We start from the raw sequence: 23,052 nt of genomic DNA, 5'->3' as shown, positions 1-23,052 counted from the left end.
AAGGCGCTCACAAGTGATTCAACTGCTGATTTATAAGTAGGGCTTGTAGGTCTTGGGAGTAGACCAATATTTGAGTGTGCATCTCTTGTATAAATTGTTCTGGCTGCTACTTACTTGTTTCTCCAAAGTTCTCCTTTCTCTGGTGCTCTTTAATTCTTTTGAGTTATAGCAGAGAGAAAGCATCGGCTATCTCCTCCTGGTAGGTTTCCACCAGGAAGAGGTAGGGGGAGGGACTGGAGCAGCCCCGGGAACAGGTGCTGCTGCACCCACTACGAGACACGAGATGACTCTCCACAACTAGGCATTTGGATTCTGTGCGTTAGGATAGGTTTCCTGTAGGTGCGTTCCCCCAGAGACTACGTGGACTAAGTGAATGCTGTTTTCTCATTAGGGATTAATGGCGTCCAGAGGCAAGGTGATTTCCGAGACTTCGAGACTTCGGTCTTTGGTTGGAGTACCGCCAGCAGCTGAGCCATCCCAACACCCCACTGCTGTCAGTAACGAGAAGCCACTATTTGCCTTCTCGTCGCCTCGCCAGGAAGAAGCCTACCAGGTATCCTAGAACCCGTCCCAGACAGCCGATGGAAGATTTGGCTCCCCCTCTCTCCAAGCTTTTGGAAAATAATCGTAGCACTGCAGGAAATGAGTGGCTCCTTTTTGAGATGGATTGAGAAGAAGCCTTGCTGAGGTTTAATCGCATAAACGGAGGCACGGCTTTCCCGCGCTCTCTCAACCGATGGAAACAAAGATGCTAAGCGTGAGGCTCTGTGTTCACTTATGCTTGATTTTGTATAAACCCTGCATATCACATTGGGTACCTACCCATGGACAGCGAATGAGGAAGAAGATGCCTCCGACTTGGGGCAGCTCAGTAGATCACCAGGCAGAGACCAGCAATTATCAGGTCTCTGCACGGGGCGTCTAGAAGACAGGCAAATTCACGCAGCCCGGCCAAAGGGTGCGGATTTACGCACTGGCCTTTTCAGCTGGTCTTCAAAACTGATTAGACGTTTGAAAATGACACTCCTCCACATTTCGTTTGTTCCTGATAATTCTCACTCCTTGAACTCTCCAGGCAGCTCAACAGAGAAGGGTAGAGAAGGTGAAGAAAACTACTATCATCGGTAGATGCACGCTGTTCCCCTGCACAGGCGAAAAGGGAGAGAAGGGCAGAGCCACGTGGATTAAATAGGCTGTCTTATGCTGGGTCTCACCAGGCTTGATGTTTTCAGCTTACATCTGCAATACCCCGAATACAGCAGATCCCCCCTTATCCACCGAGGATACGTTTTAGGACCCCGAGTGGGTGCCTGAAATGGTGGCGAGCAAAATCACAGGTAGAGGGAGGGACTCCTGTATTTGGGTAACAAGTTATCTACGGCTGGCTGCAGTCAAAAAATGAGGGTCATCCCCAGGGGTACTGAGAGAAGTTTCAGTTAACCTTGGTATCATCGCTGGAGGAATGAATGGGATATGTGCGGCCCCTATCCGTGTCCGTGTTTCTCTCCTTACACGTAGGTGATGGCTGTTCTGCTGTCCCATGTTCCTGGCCCTGGTCCTCCCACTCCTGAGTGACCAACTGGCAGGGCTTGGATAGAAAGGAGTGTGAGGCTGATAGTTAAAGGTAAGGTCTCTGGCTCTGGACATAGGCAGTCCTGGGTTGTTATTATTATTATTATTATTATTATTTAATTTAAATTGAAGTTAGTTACCATACAGTATAGTCTTGGCTTCAGGAGTAGAACCCAGTGATTCATCTCTTACAAGTGATACCCAGCGCTCATCCCCAAAAGTGCCCCCCTCAGTGCCCATCACCCATCTAGCCCATCCCCCCAGCCACCTCCCTTCCAGTAACCCTCAATTTGTTTTCTGCATTTAAGAGTCTAATGGTTTGCCTCTCTGTTTGTATCTTATTTTTCCTTCCCTTCCCCTATGTTCATCTGTTGTGTTTCTTAAATTCCACATATGAGTGAAATCATATGATATCTGTCTTTCTCTGACTTTCTCTGTCTTATTTTGCTTAGCATGACACCCTCTAGTTCCATCCATGTTGTTGCAAATGGTAAGATTTCATTCTTTTTTTTTTTTTAATTAAAAAAAATATTTATTTGTTTTTGGGAGACAGAGAGACAGAGCGCAAGCAGGGGAGGGGCAGAGGGAGAGGGAAACACAGAATCTGAAGCAGTCTCCAGGCTCTGAGCTCCGAGCTGTCAGCACAGAGCCTAACGTGGGGCTCGAACCCACAAAGTGTGAGATCACGACCTGGGCCGAAGTCAGACGCTTAACCGACTGAGCCACCCAAGCACCCCAGATTTCATTCTTTTTTTTTTTTTTATCATTGAGTAGTATTCCATTATTATGTATGTATATGTACACGTGTATGTACATACACGTATATACATTATATCTTCTTTATCCACTCATCAGTAGATGGACATTTGGACTCTTTCAGTAATTTGGCTACTGTTGATAGGGCTACTATAAATATTGGGGTGCATGTACCCCTTCAAATCAGCATTTTTGTATCCTTGGGATAAATACCTAGTAGTACAATTGCTGGGTCATACAGCAATTCTGTTTTTAATTTTTTGAGGAACCTCCATACTGTTTCCCAGAATGGCTGCACCAGTTTGCATTCCCACCAGCAAAGCAAAAGAGATCCTCTCTCTCCGCATCCTCGCCAACATCTGTCATTGCCTGAGTTGTTCACGTGAGCCATTCTGACAGGTGTGAGGTGGTATCTCATTGTGGTTTTGATTTGTATTTCCCTGATGAGGAGTGACGTTGAGCATTGTTTCCTGTGTCTCTTGGCCATCTGGATGTCTTCTTTGGAGAAGTGTCTATTCATGTTTCCTGCCCATGTCTTCACTGGATTATTTGTTTTTTGGGTGTTCGATTTAGTAAGTTCTTTATAGATTTTGGATACTAACCCTTTATCTGCTATGTTATTTGAAAATATCTTCTCCATTCTATTTGTTGTTTCCTTCGCTGTGCAGAAGCTTTTTGCCTTGATGAGGTCCCAATAGTTCATTTTTGCTTTTATTTCCCTTGCCTCCAGAGACATGTCAAGTAAGAAGTTGCCGCGGCTGAAGTCAAAGAGGTTGTTGCCTGTTTTCTCCTGTAGGATTTTGTTTCCTGTCTCACATTGAGGTCTTTCATCCATTTTGAGTTTATTTTTGTGTCTGGTGTAAGAAAGTGGTCCAGGTTCATTCTTCTGCATGTCGCTGTCCAGTTTTCCCAGCACCGTTTGCTGAAGAGACTGTCTATTTCCATTGGATATTCTTTTCTGCTTTGTCAAAGATTAGTCGGCCATATATGTGTGGGTCCATTTCTGGGTTCTCTGTTCTATTCCTTTGATCAATGTGTCTGTTTTTGTGCCAATACCACAGACAGTCCTGGGTTCTACTTCTACTGGCTACGTGAGCTGGCACGAGTTACCTAACCTCGCTGGACTCTGTTTTCTTATGCTAACAATGGAGACAATCGTGGTACCTCTTTAACCCAGGCGGCTGCAGTGAGGACTAAGTCAGGGGATGCCGTGAATAGCACAGCTCAGGAAGGATCTACGCTTCTAGCACCTGGTGTGATTTTCTCCTCATAACACTGCCTTCCACAGCCCCAGGGGCTCCAGAGGACAGGGTGGCTGAGCAGGAGGGCGCTTAACTGCTTACAGGGCCCCCTTCCCTCCTTAGCTCTTAGGGCTCAAAATCCAGCCTCGCTGCTGTTGTTCAATCAGTCTTTGTAGGTTTTCTTTCCGGGAGGAGGAGTTTGGGATGTCCCATGGCCTCATCTTAGGGAGTCGGGGGGACCTCTGGCACAGCTTTTGGAACCACCTGCCACTGGCAGTTTTACTGGAAAAACTCCCACATGATCTTCCTGAGAAGGTTTGCTTCAGTGAAGCTTCATAAGGCTGAAGGCAGACAATTTAGCCCACCTTTTGAGCAGGTGGGTTTTTTTTTCATTAAATTAAAATGTATTTATTTTTTTATTTTACGAAAGAGAGGCTAATAATTGTGAAATGCAGCCTGTAAGGAGTAAACAAAATACTTCTGTGTTTACTAAGCCTCGCGTTCATTAATTTCCTACTCGGATTTTTCCCCCCCTTTTTTTTTTTTTTTTAAATTTTTTTTTTCAACGTTTATTTATTTTTGGGACAGAGAGAGACAGAGCATGAACAGGGGAGGGGCAGAGAGAGAGGGAGACACAGAATCGGAAACAGGCTCCAGGCTCTGAGCCATCAGCCCAGAGCCCGACGCGGGGCTCGAACTCACGGACCGCGAGATCGTGACCTGGCCGAAGTCGGACGCTTAACCGACTGCGCCACCCAGGCGCCCCTCCCCCCTTTTTTAAAATGGAAAAATAATTGTGTTCATTTCTTCCTCCCTGGGAGACCTTAAGGGACCTTAATATTGGGTCCTCTGCTGTTTCTCTTCTTCCTAAAGCTCTGCTTCAATCACATCAAAACATTGCAGTCTCGGCTTTAAAACCCAGTTAGGAATGAAATAGGGCCAGAGTCAGGGACCTGCCTTCTCACTGCCTGGGGCCCCACAGATTAGGGCAGGCTTTACCTTAAACGCCCAAATATTGGCACTGAGTGTTTTAGGCACAGAGCCTGGCACCACACGTGGGCCTGCGTCCAGCCCTGGCCCTGCCACACGGGAGCCCCAGTGTCCAACTGAGCGTACCTGCGACCTGGCTGACCAGGGGCAGGGGAACCCAGAGAACAGGCACACGGCCATTGCCACCCCGAGCTTCTGTCCTTCAGGAGAGGTGCAGGCACGGAACCAAGGCCATTGGAAATGCATTCCCAACAGCTGTTGGGAGTGAGGACCCCCAAAAATCAAGGAACGGTTGAGCGGCATAGTGGGGACTCCTTCTCTGGATGCTGAAGGTCCAGTAAATCCCTTGAAAGAAGTGTTTGGGGAGCTCTTCCTTTGCAATCATATTTGAGACTGAACTGGGGGGAAATCGGAGGCTGGGGAAGTGAAGGAATTGATTAGCATTGCAGAGCAGTCCGTAGGCCGTTGGCAGGCTTGTCTGTAGGTACTTTGGCGGAGAGAGCTGGGGTCTGGCCGGCTGGGCCTGGCCCCACAGCCACGTACCTAGCGGCCCAGCAGCTGGCGGCCCAGGTGCTGGGGGAGGCTGCGGTCCTCCAGAGTCTGCAGCATCCGGGGCCTTTGGAGCCCAGCACCCCCGACCCTGCTGAGAGGCCGACCCCAGCCTCCCCATCCACTCCCCCGGCCCCGGAGCCGCCCTTTCCACCCACCCCTTGGCTTGCTTCCGCCCCATCTCTTCTGCTCTCTCCCATCTAGCAGAAGCTTCTGCTCCACCTTGCCTTCCCTGGGTAGCCAGCCACTGCGTTCTGGAAGCTGTGTGAAGGAAGCTTGCATGCGGCTTAGGACCTTTCCCAGGCAGGACGCTGGCCCCGCGCCTGTAATCAAAGACGGGTTCACAAAGGGTTGTTGAATCCTGTCTACTTACTGATGGGCCTGGACTAAAGCTTTACCCAGGACTAAAGCTTAGCCATTGTTTAGGTCTTTCCGCTTCTGGAACATTTTCCTTCACTTCCTTCAGACAATGTCTAAATGACGCCACCAACTGGAGCAGTCCGGTCTCTGGCCCCGGCTAGGGTGAGCAAATGAATGATAGTGAAGGTAGCTTCTGGCGCCCACCCCGGGCCTTTAATTCACTCGGGCGTCCGTGAGCTCACCTCTCAGGACCCGCACATTAGCGACCTCGAACTAATAACTTTCCTGGCAGAGGCAGAAGTGACAGCCCAGCTTGAACCATTAGGTCACTCTTGCCGGTGTAGACGGCCTCCGATGCTTTACCACTGCATCTGGATACATCCAGGGCGCTGTGCCCGGCCTGAACGTGCCCAACAGTCTGGCCCCTGCTGCCTTTCCAGCTTCTTTCCCCCACCCCGCCCGCCTACCCCACCTGCATGGAGCCTGTGTTCTAAGAACACTGCGGCCACTCTGTCCACTTTCCTGGACACCTCTGCATTTTCCCACTTCTGTGCCCTAACTGAAGCCATTCATTCACTGGAACGCCCTTCCCCCTTCCCTACGGGTTGAAATCTCATTATTCTCCAGCGCACAACGCAAAAGCCATCTCCTTGAGAAAGCCTTCCGAGATTTCCCCGAGCCAGGAGCGAATCTGGGCTTTGTTGTGGCCTCTCGGGCTCTCAGCTCCTTGTCCATTTCAGGCTCAATTCCATCAGCCCTCACCTTTGGTGTGGGTCTTGAGCTTTCTGGACTGACTTTTGTTCCACAAACATCCACGGAAGGTCTTTGAGTTCCAACTGCTGTGTTAGATGCTGGCTGAATAAGGATGAATAAGACTGAAAGTGTCTTTGAGGAGGTAGAAAAATCCGGTGGACAGACAGGCAGGTCAACATCTCATTACAATGAAATGTGCTAAGACAGAGAAATAGGGTCCTGGGAGGACTCGGGGATGCACAAGGCCCAGAGCCTGGTGTATCTGAGGAGTAGTTACTAGCCTCTGAGTGGCCAGAAAAGGGGCTCGTGTAAGGACCATGTTGGAAAAAGAAGCTGGAAAACCATGTGTGTGATGGTTTATTTTATGTGTGAACTTGGCTGCGCCATGGTACCCAGATATTTGATCAAACGTTGTTCTACATGTGTTTTTGTGAAGGTTTGTTTTAGATGAGATGAACATTTAAATCGGTGGACTTTGGGTAGAGCAGCATCGTGGGTGGGTCTCATCCAATCAGTTGAAGGCCTTTACGGCAGTAAGACTGGCCTTCCCGGAGGAAGAGGAAATTCTGCCAGGAGACTGCAACACCGCTTCTTTTCTGGGTCTCAACCTGCTGTCCTGATCTGCAGATTTAGAGCTTGTCAGTCTCTGTATCCCCATGAGCCAATTCCTTAAAATCTCTCCCTCTCCCTCTCTCTGTCTCTCCTTCTCTTTCCACGCATGCACGCGCGTGCACACACCTCCACCCTCCTGGTTCTGTTTCTCTGGAGAGCTGTGACACAATACTGATCCCCGATTGTGAAGGAAGCTGGCAAGCAAGCTGTTTCGCAGGCAGGAAGAAACCGCCGGAAGTCACTGAGCAGGGGAGTCACGGGTCAGAGCTGTATTAATAAAGGCCCTGTCTGGGCCCAAGTGTAGCTGTTATTCTGGGGTACCCAGAGACCTTAGGGTGCCCTGCCCCTCCCTGGCAGCAGCGGGGTCCTGTCATGTCAGCCATCAGGAAGGAGTTCTTGTCACAGTACCTGAGGCGCTTGGAAAGCTGTTGCTTTCTTTCCATTCCCACAGACTCAGTTTGGATATTCATCAGCAGAAACCGCTGAGACCCTGTCCCGCCCCATCTCTCCTGCTCTCTCCCATCTAGCAGAGGCTTCTGCTCCACCTTGCCTTCCCTGGGTAGCCAGCCACTGCGTTCTGGAAGCTGGGTGAAGGAAGCTTGCATGCGGCTTAGGACCTTTCCCATGCAGGACGCTGGCCCCGGGCCGCGCCTGTAATCAAAGACGGGTTCACATAGGGTTGTTGAAGCCTGTCTACTTACTGATGGGCCTGAGAAATGAGTGGCCCGCCCCGGCGGAGGCTGGAGGAGCCAGGATATGGTTTATGGACTATAAGCTTTAGCACGGCCCTGCCTAGAGGGTGAGTAAGGGACTGGAACCCGAGGGGGGTGTCAGCAGGGCCGAGGAGAAGCTCACCTCCGTGGAGTGCATCTACGCTACAAGGGCAGGCGGTGCTGAGACTTGAGGCAGCTGGAGTTTGCAGGAGCCCAGAAGTTCAGGGTCACGGGTTCCTCGTTTGGGGCTGCAACTTAATTCCACACCACACTGGCTCGTGTGGCTAAGGATGCTGATTTTTTCCTGTTGCTCTGAGTTCAGGCTCCGGGGCTAGAGGGGTCCCGTGGGAGATGTGGCTGTGGGAGGCTGGAGAAGGTGAAGGCAGGGGAAGTGAGGCAGGGCTCTCAGTCCTGGTATCATGTCGACTTTCTTAAATTAGCGGTGGGGAGAGGAAATAAGAAAGCAGAGCCAGAAAGTCAGCAGTCAGGCTTTTCCACACCATCTGTGATGGGATGCAGAAGGCTGCCAAGATAATCTAGGCGCCAGAGCTAATTGGTGGAACTTGAGAGCAGAAGTCACACGCCATCCCACGAAACCGAGAGGCTTTCCTTTTCTTTTTTCTGTTTCCTTTCCTTCCTTCCGTCTTCCTTCCTCCCCTCCCCTCCCCTCCCTTTCCCCCTTCCGTGCTTTCTTTTTTAAACACGTAGCTCTGTGGAGCCTCAAAGTAATGACACTGCTAAGCAAAATACAGATCTGAAGATTTGGTATAATAAGAAAGCACGTCCATAAACGAGGGAACCAGGATTAAGCTGAGTCACGTTTGACAGTTTAACTCAAGGCGGTGCTAGTTCAGGGTGTAGGAGTTCGACTTCTAAAAACCTTGCTGCAAATTGGATTCCTAATTTGTGATAGCCTCCTCAGGGATATGGCTTTTCAGAGAAACTAATCACGATTGGACCACTGCACGCATGCTTTAATTTCTTCATTTTATTACTCGTAACGCAGAATAGTTTAACTGTGGCTCCTGTGCGGTCTCGTCCGGCGTGACCAGACATCTGGTGTGGTAAGTGCTCCAAGCGTGGGAAGGGTTAAGGAGTCTTTAGGCGAGTGCTTGAAGCTTTTGATCCTATCAAGATACTTCGAAGGCCGTAGAGAGGGTTTGCGGTTGTCAGGGGTGGAATATTTCCATCTTTCCCCGAGCAGATGAGGGAAGCAGCCTGTGCAGTTGTACGACCTGAGCTGAGTCTACAGCCAGTGGTTTACAGAGCCAGCCTCTGATTAGGCGTGTGTGAGTCAGAAACCTGTCCTCTTTCTGCCACATCGTCTTCTTCCTGCTGCCTCTTCACAGGCTAAGGGGCCGGTGGAGTTTGCAGCTGGGACAGTAAGGAAGCGACCCGAATGCCTGCTGGGGGCTCGGGGTTGGGGGTGGGCAGCACGGAGGTGGGGGGCATTGACCCTGATTGGCTTTGAGCACGGTTTCTCATTCCTTCATGCTTCTGCTTCTACGTACTCAGAAGTCTCGGCCGTGAGCCCTGCCCTGGCGACGTTGTGCCCAGGCACGGCATCCCCTGAGTACGGCAGCTGACCTCGAAGCAAGGGCATCCCGTATGTGTCCTTTCTCTCCCGGTGCCTGTGATCCTGTCTCAGGGCAGCCCGACAGCCCCACCTGATCCCCCGGCGCCACCTCCATGAGTCAGCTTTCGTCATCTTGTGCTTCCATTGGTGCATGCCCAACACAGTGGCCCGCCCGAGGACGCACTGGCTTGTCACGGTGGAGTGGGTGGGCTCACAAGTGTGGCCCCCGCTGCCTGGTCCAGGGGTCTTTCCTCCACCACCCTGGTGCTCAGAGGGGCATCTTCAAGGGGCCTCTCCCGTATCGGCTGTATAAGTACACCTTGCTTTTTTCCCTCTAGTTGATCTGATCCCTTTTTGGCATTCTGCTGAGTGTGATTAAATATGACTTAAGTAGAATCATTGCCCAGGGAGTAGGAGACGGCTTGTTCCCTCACGGTTGATGCATCAAGTCCGTAACTGGTGTCTGCTTTGGATGCATAGACTCTTGAGACATTAAAAATGAACAAAGCCCATCGTTTCCTGTGACATGAAGACACAGCCAGTACTGTGTTCCTATTTGTGGTCAAGTGGGATAAGTCCCGGGCTGAGAGCCGGGAAACCTAGATTCAAGTTCTAGCTGCTTGACCTTAGATGGGTCCCGTAACTTGGTTATCCTCAGTTTCTCCCTGTGCACACTGGAGATGCCTAGTGGAGACTCCTGGCAGGCGGCTGTGAGAATTCAAATAAGGTCATTCTTTGAAAGAGCTCTTCACTCTACAAAAGCTCAGACAGATGTCAGGCACGGAAGGTTAAAAAATATTCCACATGGTTTCTCCTCCAGGATCTGCAGCCTGGAAGCTCAGTCCCTTTCATGCTGGCAGTGAGAACTTGTCGCTTGTACACTACACCAGGCCCCCAAATGTGACCTGAAAGTTTGCACACTCTCACCACACCCCCACCTCCATGAGAATCACCAACAAAAGCGAAAAGGCTGATAGAATTGTGTTTCATTTCAAATGGTATAAAGGAAGGAAAAAAATGACTGCCTGCCTTAACACACTATTTTAAGCACACTTTTCCTTCCTTCCTTCCTTCCTTCCTTCCTTCCTTCCTTCCTTCCTTCCTCCTTCCTTCCTTCCTTCCTTCCTTCCTTCCTTCCTTCCTTCCTCCTTCCTTCCTTCCTCCTTCCTTCCTTCTTTCTTTCCTTCTTCCATCCTTCCTTCTTTCCTTCCTTCCTCCTTCCTTCCTTCCTTCCTTCCTTCCTTCCTTCCTTCTTCCATCCTTCCTTCCTTCCTTCCTTCTTCCATCCTTCCTTCTTTCCTTCCTTCCTTCCTTCCTTCCTTCCTTCCTCCTTCCTTCTTTCTTTCCTTCTTCCTTCCTTCCTTCCTTCTTCCATCCTTCCTTCTTTCCTTCCTTCCTCCTTCCTTCCTTCCTTCCTTCCTTCCTTCCTTCCTTCTTCCATCCTTCCTTGTTTCTTCCTTCCTTCCTTCCTTCCTTCCTTCCTTCCTTCCTTCCTTCCTCCTTCCTTCTTTCTTTCCTTCTTCCTGCCTTCCTTCTTCCATCCTTCTTTCCTTCTTTCTTTCCTTCTTCCTTCCTTCCTTCTTTCTTTCTTCCTTCCTTCCTTCCTTCCTTCCTTCCTTCCTTCCTCCTTCCTTTCTTCTTCCTTCCTTCTTTCTTTCCTTCTTCCTGCCTTCCTTCTTCCATCCTTCTTTCCTTCTTTCTTTCCTTCTTCCTTCCTTCCTTCTTTCTTTCTTCCTTCCTTCCTTCCTTCCTTCCTTCCTTCCTTCCTCCTTCCTTTCTTCTTCCTTCCTTCTTTCTTTCCTTCTTCCTTCCTTCCTTCTTCCATCCTTCCTTCTTTCCTTCTTTCCTTCTTTCCTTCCTTCCTTCCTTCCTTCCTTCCTTCCTTCCTTCCTCCTTCCTTCCATCCATCCATCCATCCATCCATCCATCGACTTTCATGGACCACCTGTTAGGCCAAAGTAAGCACACAGGGATATACAATTTATGAAGAGACAGTTTCTGTCTTAGTTGCTTGCTATAGTGAGGGACAAATGAGTAATCAAAAAACTAAAATGCTATATGACCAAGTTCTGTAAGTGATCAGGTCTTCTCTCTGTCTCCCTCCCTCCCATCTCCCTTCTTTCCATCCCTTTATTCTTTGCGTAGAACAGTGTGCTCCGGGGGAGTCTAGAGTCTCTTTTTTTCATTTTCTAAACAACAACAACAACAACAACAACAACAACAACAACAACAACAACACCTATATGTGAAGGAGCTTTGAAGCCTGTACTGTTTCTTTTTCTCCACAGAGAGAAGACAGACTTCTTCATTATGTGCAGAATAACACTTTAATGGACTTTTTCTTTATGAAACTCATAAATCCCAGATCATCTTCTGGAATAAAGAATCTAAATGTTTTCCATAATTAAAATGTCTTCACTGAGGGCAGAATTGCAAATCTCAGATGATTTCCTTCTAGAAACAACTTTTTTCCGCCCTTCTGTGGAAGCCTCAGAAAAGACCCATTTGGACTCCAAGTTGGGAAGACATGGCCCTTTGGAAGCTGGGTTGGCCTTTTCATCATGACCGTGGGATAGGGCCTACGGAGAACGGTGTCCAATGGAAACCCGAGGAAGTCTTGGTGCATTGGCTCCAAGAGCAGCCGAAGCTTCTGTTATCCCCACGCTTTCACCAAAACCTTGTTAATTATTATAATCTATATTTAGCATTAAGGGATGGTCCAGGGTTCAAGCTTGAGCAGAGCAGTTCTGGAAACAACAGAAACCCCGGAAAAGCCAGAGTCCAGTCCACGCGGGTGACTGGACGTGGGCCGGAGGAGCAGACAAGAGCCAGACGGTGTCATTTGGGGCGTCATAGAATACAGGCCTTGGACCACTGTCTTCAAGGTGTTACTGAGCATGTGACTCATGTAGGCTAGAGGGGTCTGGGGCACTTGGGTGTCAGGCAAATTTACTTAGCAATTCCTTATGCTTGTATATGCATGGCATCCCACCCTGGAGTCACTGGCTCAAATTCTTGGCTAAAGGACACACAGAACACTCTTCTTCTTACTCTGATTTCCCTCTCCCCAGCCAGGTTGAACCTCCCTGCAGGCACCTGTCGCCTAACACGGTTTCCATAAATACCTCTTGAAGAGCAGCCCAGGGCCTCGAGTCCTGTAACCCCTTTTCCACAAAGCCTTTTGGAGGCACAACAGAACTGTGGCTTAGAAACTTGGGATCATAAAGCCAGAAAATGCTAGATTCAACCCGTCAGGAATAGCTTGCTCGTCGCCAGGTCTAACCCCCTGAGGATCCACTTGTTCCTTGTTTTTCTTTTCTTTTTTTCTATTTTTTTTTTAACGCTTTATTTATTATTGAGAGACAGAGAGACACAGAACGTGAGCAGGGGAGGGGCAGAGGGAGAGGGAGACACAGAATCCGAAGCAGGCTCCAGGCTCTGAGCTGTCAGTATAGAGCCTGACGTGGGGCTCGAACTCACAAACTGCGAGATCATGACCTGAGCCGAAGTCGGTCGCGTAACCGAGAACGACTTTCCGTCTCCTTGCGATCACTGATGTTGCCATCCGGCACCACCCAGCAGAAGAGGGGGGGAGGCTTGGTGCAAAGCCCTATGTCCTCTTGATCCTAAGGCCTCCAACTGGTCCACATCTAGAGATTCCAAAGAGGCAGCGGTGTGGGGGTCCCTGTTGTGATGTCCTGTATGGAGACTAGGACAGGCTGGCCTCATACCTCCAGAAAGAGAGAATTTTTCTTTTTCTTTTCTTTTCTCTTCTCTTCTTTTCTTTTCTTTTCTTTTCTTTTCTTTCTTTTCTCTTTTCTTTTTTAAAAATCCCAGTTCCTTATTCCTGGAGCCTAAATAGTTCATCATTTTCTTGCTGTCTTCTTGCCCTCCTGCAGTGGGTTGAACGATGTTCTTCCCCAACCTCCCTCCCCCCCCCCCCCCCGCCCCGCCAAAGACATGACTACAAATAATTAAGGATCTCAAGATCATTCTGGATTATCCAAATTGCCACTGACTCCAATGACAAACGAGTATCCTTAAAAGAGACAGGAGAAAAGCAGAGGGGAACACTCAGAGGAGAGGGGGCCACGTGAAGACAGAGGCAGAGGTCGGAACAAGGCAGCCACGAGGCGAGGAAGGCTTGGGGCCACCGGAAGCTGGAAGAGGCAAGGAAGGGTCCTTCCCCAGAGCCTTCGGAGGGAGCGCGGCCATGCTGACCCCTCGATTTGGGACCTGAAGCCTCCAGAACAGCGGGAGAAGACGTTTCTGTTGCTCCAAGCCATCAAGTTTGTGGTAATTTGCTACAGCGGTCCTAAGAGACCCAGACACCGACGCACAGACACGCGCACACACGGTTCTGCCCCCCAAAAGAATTGCAGAAAGAAAACTAAGTAGGGAGAAATACCCATATCCTGGTACTTCAGCTTGTGGAAACCTCGCGTGCGCAGAAAAGCCCCGTCTTCCCTACCTGAGGGAGGGATCCCTGGGAGGGATTGATTCTCTCCAAGTCTCTTTCTTTGCTCCCTCTCCCGGGTCAGAGAAAGGCCGCTGGATTCACTCAGCTGCTTTAAACAGTTGCCTGCTTGTTTTGCTTCCAAACTCACGTGCTCTCTCAATCACGGGGGAGCCTGGCTGAACAAAGCCTGACATGTCCTAGCTCTTGGGTCTGTGCCTGGAGTCGACAACCCTCATCAGGCAGGCTGAACAAAACTCCCAGGATGTCCCCGCAGAATTCCCTCGGCTGCCTGGATGTGGCCCTCCCTTCCTTCCCTCCCCTGAAGACAGCGCAGCGTGTCTGGAGGCTCCATGGTGAGCGAAGAATGTTCTCCAAGTGGAATCATACAGGCTGCCTCCATAGCCCTGGTGGCTTCAGGAGGTCAAGGTCAAGGTGCACCCCCGCCCCAGCTCTGGATAACCCAACTTTAAGAAAGGGTAGTCAGGGGTGTGGGGCAGCTTTGTTTACTGCCCCAAAGCGAAGCTTTCCTGAAGCCCAGGTGAGTGGCAATCCAAGATGTCCGAGAGCCCCCTTGTCTGAGTAAGGCCCAAAGGTTCCGCTGACCCGGGGTATGGCCCAGGGTAGCGGGTGTAGCCAGGTCACCGAGCGGGCCAGTCCGGGGGGCCACGCAGGCAGGAAAAATCCATGTTTCCTCACCACCCATTGCCCTTTCCCCCCGGAATTTCCCACATGCCTGTCTGGTCCCGATGCTTCTCTGGTCACAAGGCCCTCGTGGGCGGCCTCCCTCCCTTAATCTCGTTGAGTCTAAGATCAAAGCTTCAGTGCCTCCAGTTTCCAGCTGCTCACCCAGCAGCCCGCAGTGAGGAGAATGGCAGTGAGGTCTGCTTCTCTGCTACGTCTGTGTTCGTCTTCCCTTTTACACTCCTGTCTGCTCCCTGGGCTGCCTCGACCTCCCCTCCGGGCTGAGGGGGAGGGAGGAGAGACAGGGCGTGGGAGCCTCGTCGCTGCTGGCCTCTGGCAGGGCCGGGTGCCCCAACGTGAGCTCGGATCTTTGTGAGTTCTTTGACAGTGTCCCTCTGGGGGACCCCCTTTGGGGCCGTCCGTTCAAGGCATGGCTCCCTGGTGCACAGGTGCAGGTGACGACCCTTCTGAAGCTCTACCCTTCGCAGACCCTTCTCTTGTGCTCTCTTGCTGTTCCAGGCACCCCATTGGGAGTGCTCCCTTCAAGGCAGCTCAAGCCCCATGACCTTGTGCAGGGCCCGCTCTGGTCTGTGGGAAACGCTCTCTCCCTCTTCCGAGCTCTGGGAAAGCAGGCCGCTCCCCACCCCCACGCCCCCCCAACCTGCTTCTCCCCACGCTCTCCCATCAGGGTGCCTCTGGTTGGACCGGTTTCCAGAACGCTGCAGGCAGGGGCCAGGCGCCAGTCTCTGTCTGCGTCCTCCAGACTCCGGGGTCACATCACGTTCCTCAAGGGGTTCCCTTACAGACCCCTTGTCTGGCTTCAGGAAGGGAAAGAGAACAGGGAACCCCTCCCCTTCCTGCCTTCCCAGCCCCTCCAGACAGGCAGAAACCCTCTCCTCCACTCTTCTCCCTCATCATTGTCCCCCCACCCCCTGCAGGTGATGATACGCTTGAGGTCACAAACTTGGCTTCCCTCAGAAAGTCCCCCAGACATGGCGCAGCCCCTTTCGTTGAGCGTTGAAGGCACTGGCCGGCTTCCAGTCCCCGCCTTGGGCCATCAGCAGGGGATTCGCTGAGAATGCCACCAGGGCGTTCCCCTTGCTTCAGGTTTATCCTCCCACCCGCCATCTGCTGTTCCAGGGCCCCCTTGAAGCCCTTCCTGTTTGGGGCCCACGCCTCCTCCTTCAGGACGCGGCAAGCTTCCCCGTGGGATAATTCCAGTCCTAAGACTTGGACGCTTGTGAACGGCGTCACCAGGTTGTGTCTGGCTGTCCAAGGGGTCCCCCTTTGCCCTGGGCTCCTGAAGGCTTCTGGGAGAGAGGGCTGAGATGGGCTCAGATCCGTGAAAAGGGGGACGAGGGCGGGGGGGCCCGTGGTTACCTCCATTTCAGGGAGGTCTCTCTCCACCAGTGCCCCCTGGGCTTCTCAAGCACATAAAAGTGCCTCAGGGCTGCTCTGTGGAGTGCCTCTGTGGCCACACCCCGGGCTAGTCTATACTAGCGAAGGCATATCTCTCTTAATAGCTGTGTCTTGACCCCAGTGCTGATCAAACAATGGCTTGGCACTCTGATGCTAAGTCTGGTCACGGTGGCGCCACGTTCAAATAATTCTGCTTCGCCACAGAGAAGCAGCCTTCTCTCCGCCCCCTTCGGAGACAGGGGGAGGTACCCTGGGGAGGGGGTGGGAGACGGAAGCACACAGAGGAGGGAGCCCATCTCTGGTGACGATGGAGCCTGTGTTCCCCTGGGACCCTCGGGTGGTTTGCCTGGAGCGTCGTGTGCCCGTGGGCTGTTGGGGAGAAGGGGCGGTGGGGGCGGGGGTGATGCTGGAGAACCGAGCAGGGCACCGATGATGTGAGACCTTGCTGGCCACACCAGGGGTCCTAAAGTTTATCCTGAAGGCAGCGGGGTCTATTACAAAGTTCAAACCAGGGGGTTGGCATGATCAGCTTTGTGTTTTGGAAAGAACACTCTGGATTGCAGCACAAAGCATAGAGCGGATGAGGTGAGACTAGGTGGAGGCGGGGAGACCAGGGAGAGGCTGTTGCAGAAGCCCAGAGGCCGATGCTGAGCCTGGGCTAAGGCCATGGCAGTGGCATAAAGACAGTGGGGTGAACGAGGTGGGGGGGGCAGCCGGGTGGAATCAGCAGGGTGGGGACTCTGCAGGGGCGAAAGGAGGTTTAGGCAGCTGGGTAGATGGTGGCGCCCCACCCAGGGCAGGAGACACAGGAGGGGCACACGACGTGTGTGGGGATAGGTGGACCGGCTCATCCCCACCCTGCCAGGGATGGTCCTGGGCCCCCACATCCTTCAGTAGATGTGTCTCATGTAACTTGCTACCTAAAGCCCTGGTCCTGGTTGCCCTACAGAACACTGTGCTTGTGGAATAATTCCCAAGACTGGCTCTTCCCTTCTTTCTCCGCCAGGGCCCTCTCGATGCGCTGGCCTCCAGGCCTGACCACCGTAGTGTTCCAAGGGGGACTTCAGATCTTGGCACGCTCCGTGGGCACACCAGTTCCTGTGAACTGAGACGTCCGTGTAGTTTGGAACGAAAGGTAACTTTTGGGGCGCCTGGGTGGCGCAGTCGGTTAAGCGTCCGACTTCAGCCAGGTCACGATCTCGCGGTCTGTGAGTTCGAGCCCCGCGTCGGGCTCTGGGCTGAGGGCTCAGAGCCTGGAGCCTGTTGCCGATTCTGTGTCTCCCTCTCTCTCTGCCCCTCCTCCATTCATGCTCTGTCTCTCTCTGTCCCAAAAATAAATAAACGTTGGAACGAAAGGTAACTTTTTAGGTCTGTACAGTGGGTTTTTGCCCCTTGGTTTAGTTCTCATTTGGTCCGGCATCTGGTGATACTAAGTCGGATCAAAGACCTGATTGTATCAGAGTAACAACAGCTTTTTTAGCCCCTTCCATCCTTCCTTCCTTCCTTCCTTCCTTCCTTCCTTCCTTCCTTCCTTCCTCTCTCTCTTTCTCTCCCTCTCTCCCTCTCTCCTTCTCCCTCTCTCTTTCTTTCCTTCTTCCTTCCTTCCTCCTTCTTTCTTTCCTTCTCTTTCCTTTTTCTTTCTTTCTTTCCATTGCTTATGTAGCACACTCAAAGCTTAATGACTTAATAGACTGAAGAAAACATCACCTCTGGCAGAGATTGGCTACATTTCAATCTGGTTTTCTCTTCCCTGAACCCTGGGAGGATGCATTTCCCAGCTGCCCTTGTAGTTAGGCTGGGGCCATATGACTGGGTTTGGGCCAAGGGAATGTGGCTGGAAGAGAGATGTGAGGGGTTTCTAGGCCTGACGCGAAACCCCGTGTGCAGTGGCCCACGCTCTCCTGTGACAACCTTGGAAGGACTCGTGTTTAAGGTGGTGGCAACACAAGATGGAGAGAAATGAGATTCCTGAGTCACCTGTTGGAATCAAGTCACTGTTCCGCTTCAGATGTGACATGAACAAAGGATGAGCCAATACCGTATCGAGCCACTGAGGTTTGGGGGTTGTTTTTTTGGGGTTATCCTGACTATCCTCGTTGGAATATACATATTCTATTATATGTAATATACATAATACATGTGTGTATATTGTTTTGTTTCGTCAGCTAATTCTTTTTATTTTCAATTTGTTTAATATTTATTTTTGAGAGAGAGAGAGAACGGGGGAGGGGCAGAAAGGGAGGGAGACACAGCATCTGAGCTGTCAGCACAGAGCCCAACGTGGGGCTCAACCCACGAACCATGAGACTTCGACCTGAGCCTGCGTCAGATGCTTAACCAACTGAGCCATCCAGTTCAGCTAGTTCTTGAAGTGTGCACCCACGGACAGGTACATGCTTTGGGGAAAGTACTAGACCACACACAAGAAAAATAAAGTAGAAAGAAATCTTCATGCTTCTGGGCAGGATTGATTTTTAAAATTGGAAATATGATGATAACGCTTCATGGCACGATGTCCGCGAGCCCCTCCGTCCAGACCAGCGCTTCTCTTGCGGGCTGAGCGGCTTTTTGTTATACCTCACATGTTCATCGCCGTCACCATGGGGACAGCTGGACACATCCCCCCTTCCCGGCTGAGGGGCCAGGGTGTGGGTGGTGGGGGCGCAGAAAGGATCGCTTGAGATGAAAGTGAGCCCTGGAGAAACCAAACCCATCATATGGGTACACAAATACTGGGGTTTCACCATTTGATTATTTTTCTCTTTTCGGGCCCCGGGAAGGGGGGGAATGAATTTCCTGCTCACTCGCAGAGGTTCTCTTCATGATGTGGTCTCAGCAGAGTGGCAGAGGGAGAACCGAGTTTCTATGAAGGGTTCCTGCAGCTACAGGAAGGAAAAACGTCAGGGGGTGTAAGATTCTTTAGAAATGACTCAGACACAAAAATAAATTAAAGTTCATTTTTCGGGGCGCCTGGGTGGCGCAGTCGGTTAAGCGTCCAGCTTCAGCCAGGTCACGATCTCGCGGTCCGTGAGTTGGAGCCCCGCGTCAGGCTCTGGGCTGATGGCTCGGAGCCTGGAGCCTGTTTCCGATTCTATGTCTCCCTCTCTCTGCCCCTCCCCTGTTCATGCTCTGTCTCTCTCTGTCCCAAAAATAAATAAACGTTGAAAAAAAAAAATTAAAAAAAAAAAAAAATAAAGTTCATTTTTCATGTCCACACGTGTACACTTCAACGTGCACACACATCCACATATACACACATGCACACACATGCCCACATGTCCACACACATGCACATGCATCTAGACACACACACGCACACACATGTTCACAGGTACACAATACACATACATGTCCACACACACACACACACCCACATGTCCACACACATGAGCACACACACACATAATCCATATGCATGTCCACATACATGCACACATGTCCAGATACACACACACACACATGTTCACATGTACACAATACACACACGTCCACACACACCCACATGTCCATATGTACACACATGCACACACACACTTCCACGCATCCACACATGTCCACACGTGTACACGTCTACGTGCACACACATAGCCACACACACACACACATATGTCCACGTGTCCACACATGTCCACACGCACACATGTTCACACGTGTACACCTCTATGTGCACACACATCCACATATACACACATGCACACACATGCACACATGTCCTCACACGTGAGCACATGCACACACCCCCATGTATGCACACATGTCCACACACATGCACATGCATCCAGACACACACACGCACACACACAGGTTCACATGTACACAATACACATACATGTCCACACGCACACACACACCCACATGTCCACACACATGAGCACACACACACATAATCCATATGCCTGTCCACATACATGCACACATGTCCAGATACACACACACATGTTTACATGTACACAATACACACACGTCCACACACACCCACATGTCCATATGTACACACATGCACACACACACTTCCACGCATCCACACATGTCCACACGTGTACACGTCTACGTGCACACACATAGCCACACACACACACACACATATGTCCACGTGTCCACACATGTCCACACGCACACATGTTCACACGTGTACACCTCTATGTGCACACACATCCACATATACACACATGCACACACATGCACACATGTCCTCACACGTGAGCACATGCACACACCCCCATGTATGCACACATGTCCACACACATGCACATGCATCCAGACACACACACGCACACACACAGGTTCACATGTACACAATACACATACATGTCCACACGCACACACACACCCACATGTCCACACACATGAGCACACACACACATAATCCATATGCCTGTCCACATACATGCACACATGTCCAGATACACACACACATGTTTACATGTACACAATACACACACGTCCACACACACCCACATGTCCATATGTACACACATGCACACACATGCACGTGTACATGTATACACATGTATCCATGTGCACATGTCTGCATATACATGTGCATGTGCCCACACACATGTGCACACACCCACATGTACATACATGCACATGTCTACGTGTACACATTGCCATACACACGTCCACGTGTCCACACATGTCCACATGTATACACATGTCCATGCGTATGCATGCACACATACAAGTACCCCCAATTATAAGAGGAAGATAGTATCTGAAACTTCTCTAAAATGTTTTACTTTCTCCCCAGGATCTGGAAACCCTGGGTGTTTTGGAAAGACCCTCTTTTTCTCATTTTCCGATACCAATTTCATGGTTAAAAACACCCAGCCGCAGCCAAACTACGACCACACCACACCAAACACACCCAGCTACCCGTTTTTAGCTGACCCTTGTATCCACACCTAAGCTGTGGTGCTCCTCATTCATTAAGTACAAAGTCGTTCCCTCTTTTTTGCCGTTAAAGAAAACCTCTTTGGGCTAAAATCGTAAACTTGAGATTTAATTCTTTGCTGATTATCGCTGGAAAGGCCTCCTGACTCCTCCGGATTTCTGCTGTCTGTGCTAGCCGCAACGTAGTTGGGGCTGGAGCTAACGCATGGTTTAGAGGCCGCCTAGTCACCGTCTGTGTTTGTTCTGTTCTGTTTGGGAGAGGACTTAGCCACGCTGGATTCCAGTCCATGAACCAGGCGGGTGACCTGGAAGCCTTGATTTTGCTGCCCTGTACCGAACCTCCAAGTGATTATCCACTTCTAACATCCAAAGATTCCAGGACCCTGACTGGCCCTCGGCTGACAGGGCTGCCCTAATTTGTGGGCAATCACGGTCTTCCGTTGTCCTGTTTGGCCAATGAAGTTTTTGCCGCTTGACCCACTTGGGATCACGGAGATGTGCAGGGAGAGGGGGCATCTAAGGCCACTGGTTGCACTAAGATACGCTTTGGCAAAAGGTTTGGGGAAGGAAGTTGCAGGCTGGCTGCATTTAGATGACTTAACGGCTTCAAACCCTCGTTTCATTTATTATATTTGGGGATTTAAGTTCCAAAGTTCATTCAGTCTAATGTCTGGGGAAAATATTTTAAAATCAGTCCTATCACGTAATGTAGTTTGCATTTATTTTCTCTCTGTAGGGCATCATGCTTTCATGGTAGAGGTGGTGACCTTCCACAGCGGGGACGTTACCAGCCAAGGTATCAACACAACTGGAATGGAATCTCTCTCCAGCTTCAGGTTTGATATAAGGAACTACATGGAAGTGAGACATCGTGTGTTTCTACCTCCAAAATATTTGAATCAGCAAGTGTCCTGGCAAATAAGAAGTCGACTTTTCGAGAGGATTTTATTACGAACATGCCTATTGCAAACACATTTCCTTTATTACGCCTTAACAGAAGACCCAACTGATATTAATGATTTTCCTACTTCATATCCCACGAGTTGTACGGCAACCACGAAACAGGGTCAGGATAAAATGAGAAGTCAAAAAAAAAAAAAAAATTGAATTCTGGAGCTGGGCCCTGCGTGTTCTGGAGGTATTTACACTCTGCGAAGAGTGACGCTCTTCTCTGCGCTGTGTGCATCTATAAATCATATTTCAAATTCCGCACCAAATGAACTTATCAACAGCCTTTGCTCATGGCGTTCATTGCCTCTGACAGATCTATCCCCCAGCTGGTGTTGATTTCTCCCTGCACTGCGGGGAGATCATTAATCTTGTATGTTCTTTCACTCTGTGTGTTTTTTTCTCTACTGAGATTTTAAAACAGATTGTGCCTGTTTCCACTGACCTTTGAGAGATTTGTCATGTGTCCTTTTTTTAAACAGGCTGTGTAAAAGCCAATTCCTTGAGTGTAGCGGGGGTCACGGGCAGTAATTCTGCCACCAGGGTGGTAGCCTTGGTTTTGTCATCCTTCCCTACGGAAGAATCAGGGCGAGGCCACCGCCACAGAAGCATTTATTATTAGGCGTCTGAAGAGATGTTCTGGAACCATCCTGATTAGCGATTCTTCTCCAGGCCTGGTGAAGTCACTTCATCCTGCCTCCTGAGCTGCACTGATAAGGCACGGCAGATGCCGGCAGCCCCAGACTGACTGCCAATGCCAAGGCAGAAGGGGATTCCTGAGGAGCCCCACTGCCCCTGCAGACGTCTGTCCTTGAACCTCGTACTGGGCAGTGCTGTCCGCTGCCCAGAGAGGAAGGATTGTATCTGCACAAGCCGCAAAGAGAAGGACAGTAGAATTATCTAGTGAAGACAGGTGTTTGGAGAGATATCAGTGCTTGTGGATGAAAGAGTGGGTATAGGGGCGCCTGGGTGGCGCAGTCAGTTAAGCGTCCGACTTCAGCCAGGTCACGATCTCGCGGTCCGTGAGTTCGAGCCCCGCGTCGGGCTCTGGGCTGATGGCTCAGAGCCTGGAGCCTGTTTCCGATTCTGTGTCTCCCTCTCTCTCTGCCCCTCCCCCGTTCATGCTCTGTCTCTCTCTGTCCCAAAAATAAATAAAAAACGTTGAAAAAAAAAAATTAAAAAAAAAAAAGAAAGAGTGGGTATAGACAACCCACTGTGGGCTCAGGAAGCGCTTCCTTCTCCGTGGCTGGTTGTTTCCTTCTGAATTCTTTAGGACATTATTTAAAGTGCCCGTTTTAGATAAAGTTGCCATTTGCTCCAGTGAAAGGACTTTTGCTTTGGTATCATTCCTTACAAGTGGTAAGGACTCAACATTGATGGAATGTTTACGCTGCTTCTCACCCCACATGGAAGCCCTTTGTAGGATTCAAAGCAAGTGAGGACAAGCCTTCAGAGAAAAAGAGGCCACATGCCTGTCAGACTCGGTCCCCTACCAAATCTCTCTTGCCCGTTCCATGTACCCAGGGCCTG

At 50.5% G+C, this 23,052-nt stretch overlaps 1 protein-coding gene across 3 annotated transcripts in view; it reads left to right on the top strand.

The window, feature by feature from the left end:
• RNF182 (ring finger protein 182) overlaps nucleotides 1-22,475 on the top strand; it is a 128,121-nt gene extending 105,646 nt beyond the window's left edge. For 2 of the 3 annotated variants that reach the window (XR_015251056.1, XR_015251055.1), the window contains 4 exons: nucleotides 392-1,337; nucleotides 11,411-14,119; nucleotides 16,688-16,816; nucleotides 21,311-22,475. The gene's annotated coding sequence lies outside the window, so the exon portion shown is untranslated. The remainder of the gene's footprint in view (nucleotides 1-391; nucleotides 1,338-11,410; nucleotides 14,120-16,687; nucleotides 16,817-21,310) is intronic. The other variant, XR_015251057.1, reaches the window with a different exon arrangement.
• The last annotated feature ends 577 nt before the right edge of the window (nucleotides 22,476-23,052 follow it).

Source organism: Puma concolor, chromosome B2 (assembly GCF_028749965.1).
Source record: "Puma concolor isolate L17-30 chromosome B2, mPumCon1.1.hap2, whole genome shotgun sequence".
Classification (NCBI taxonomy): domain Eukaryota; kingdom Metazoa; phylum Chordata; class Mammalia; order Carnivora; family Felidae; genus Puma; species Puma concolor.
The sequence above is the reverse complement of the archived record's forward strand: the minus strand, read 5'-3'. Positions and strand labels throughout refer to the sequence as shown.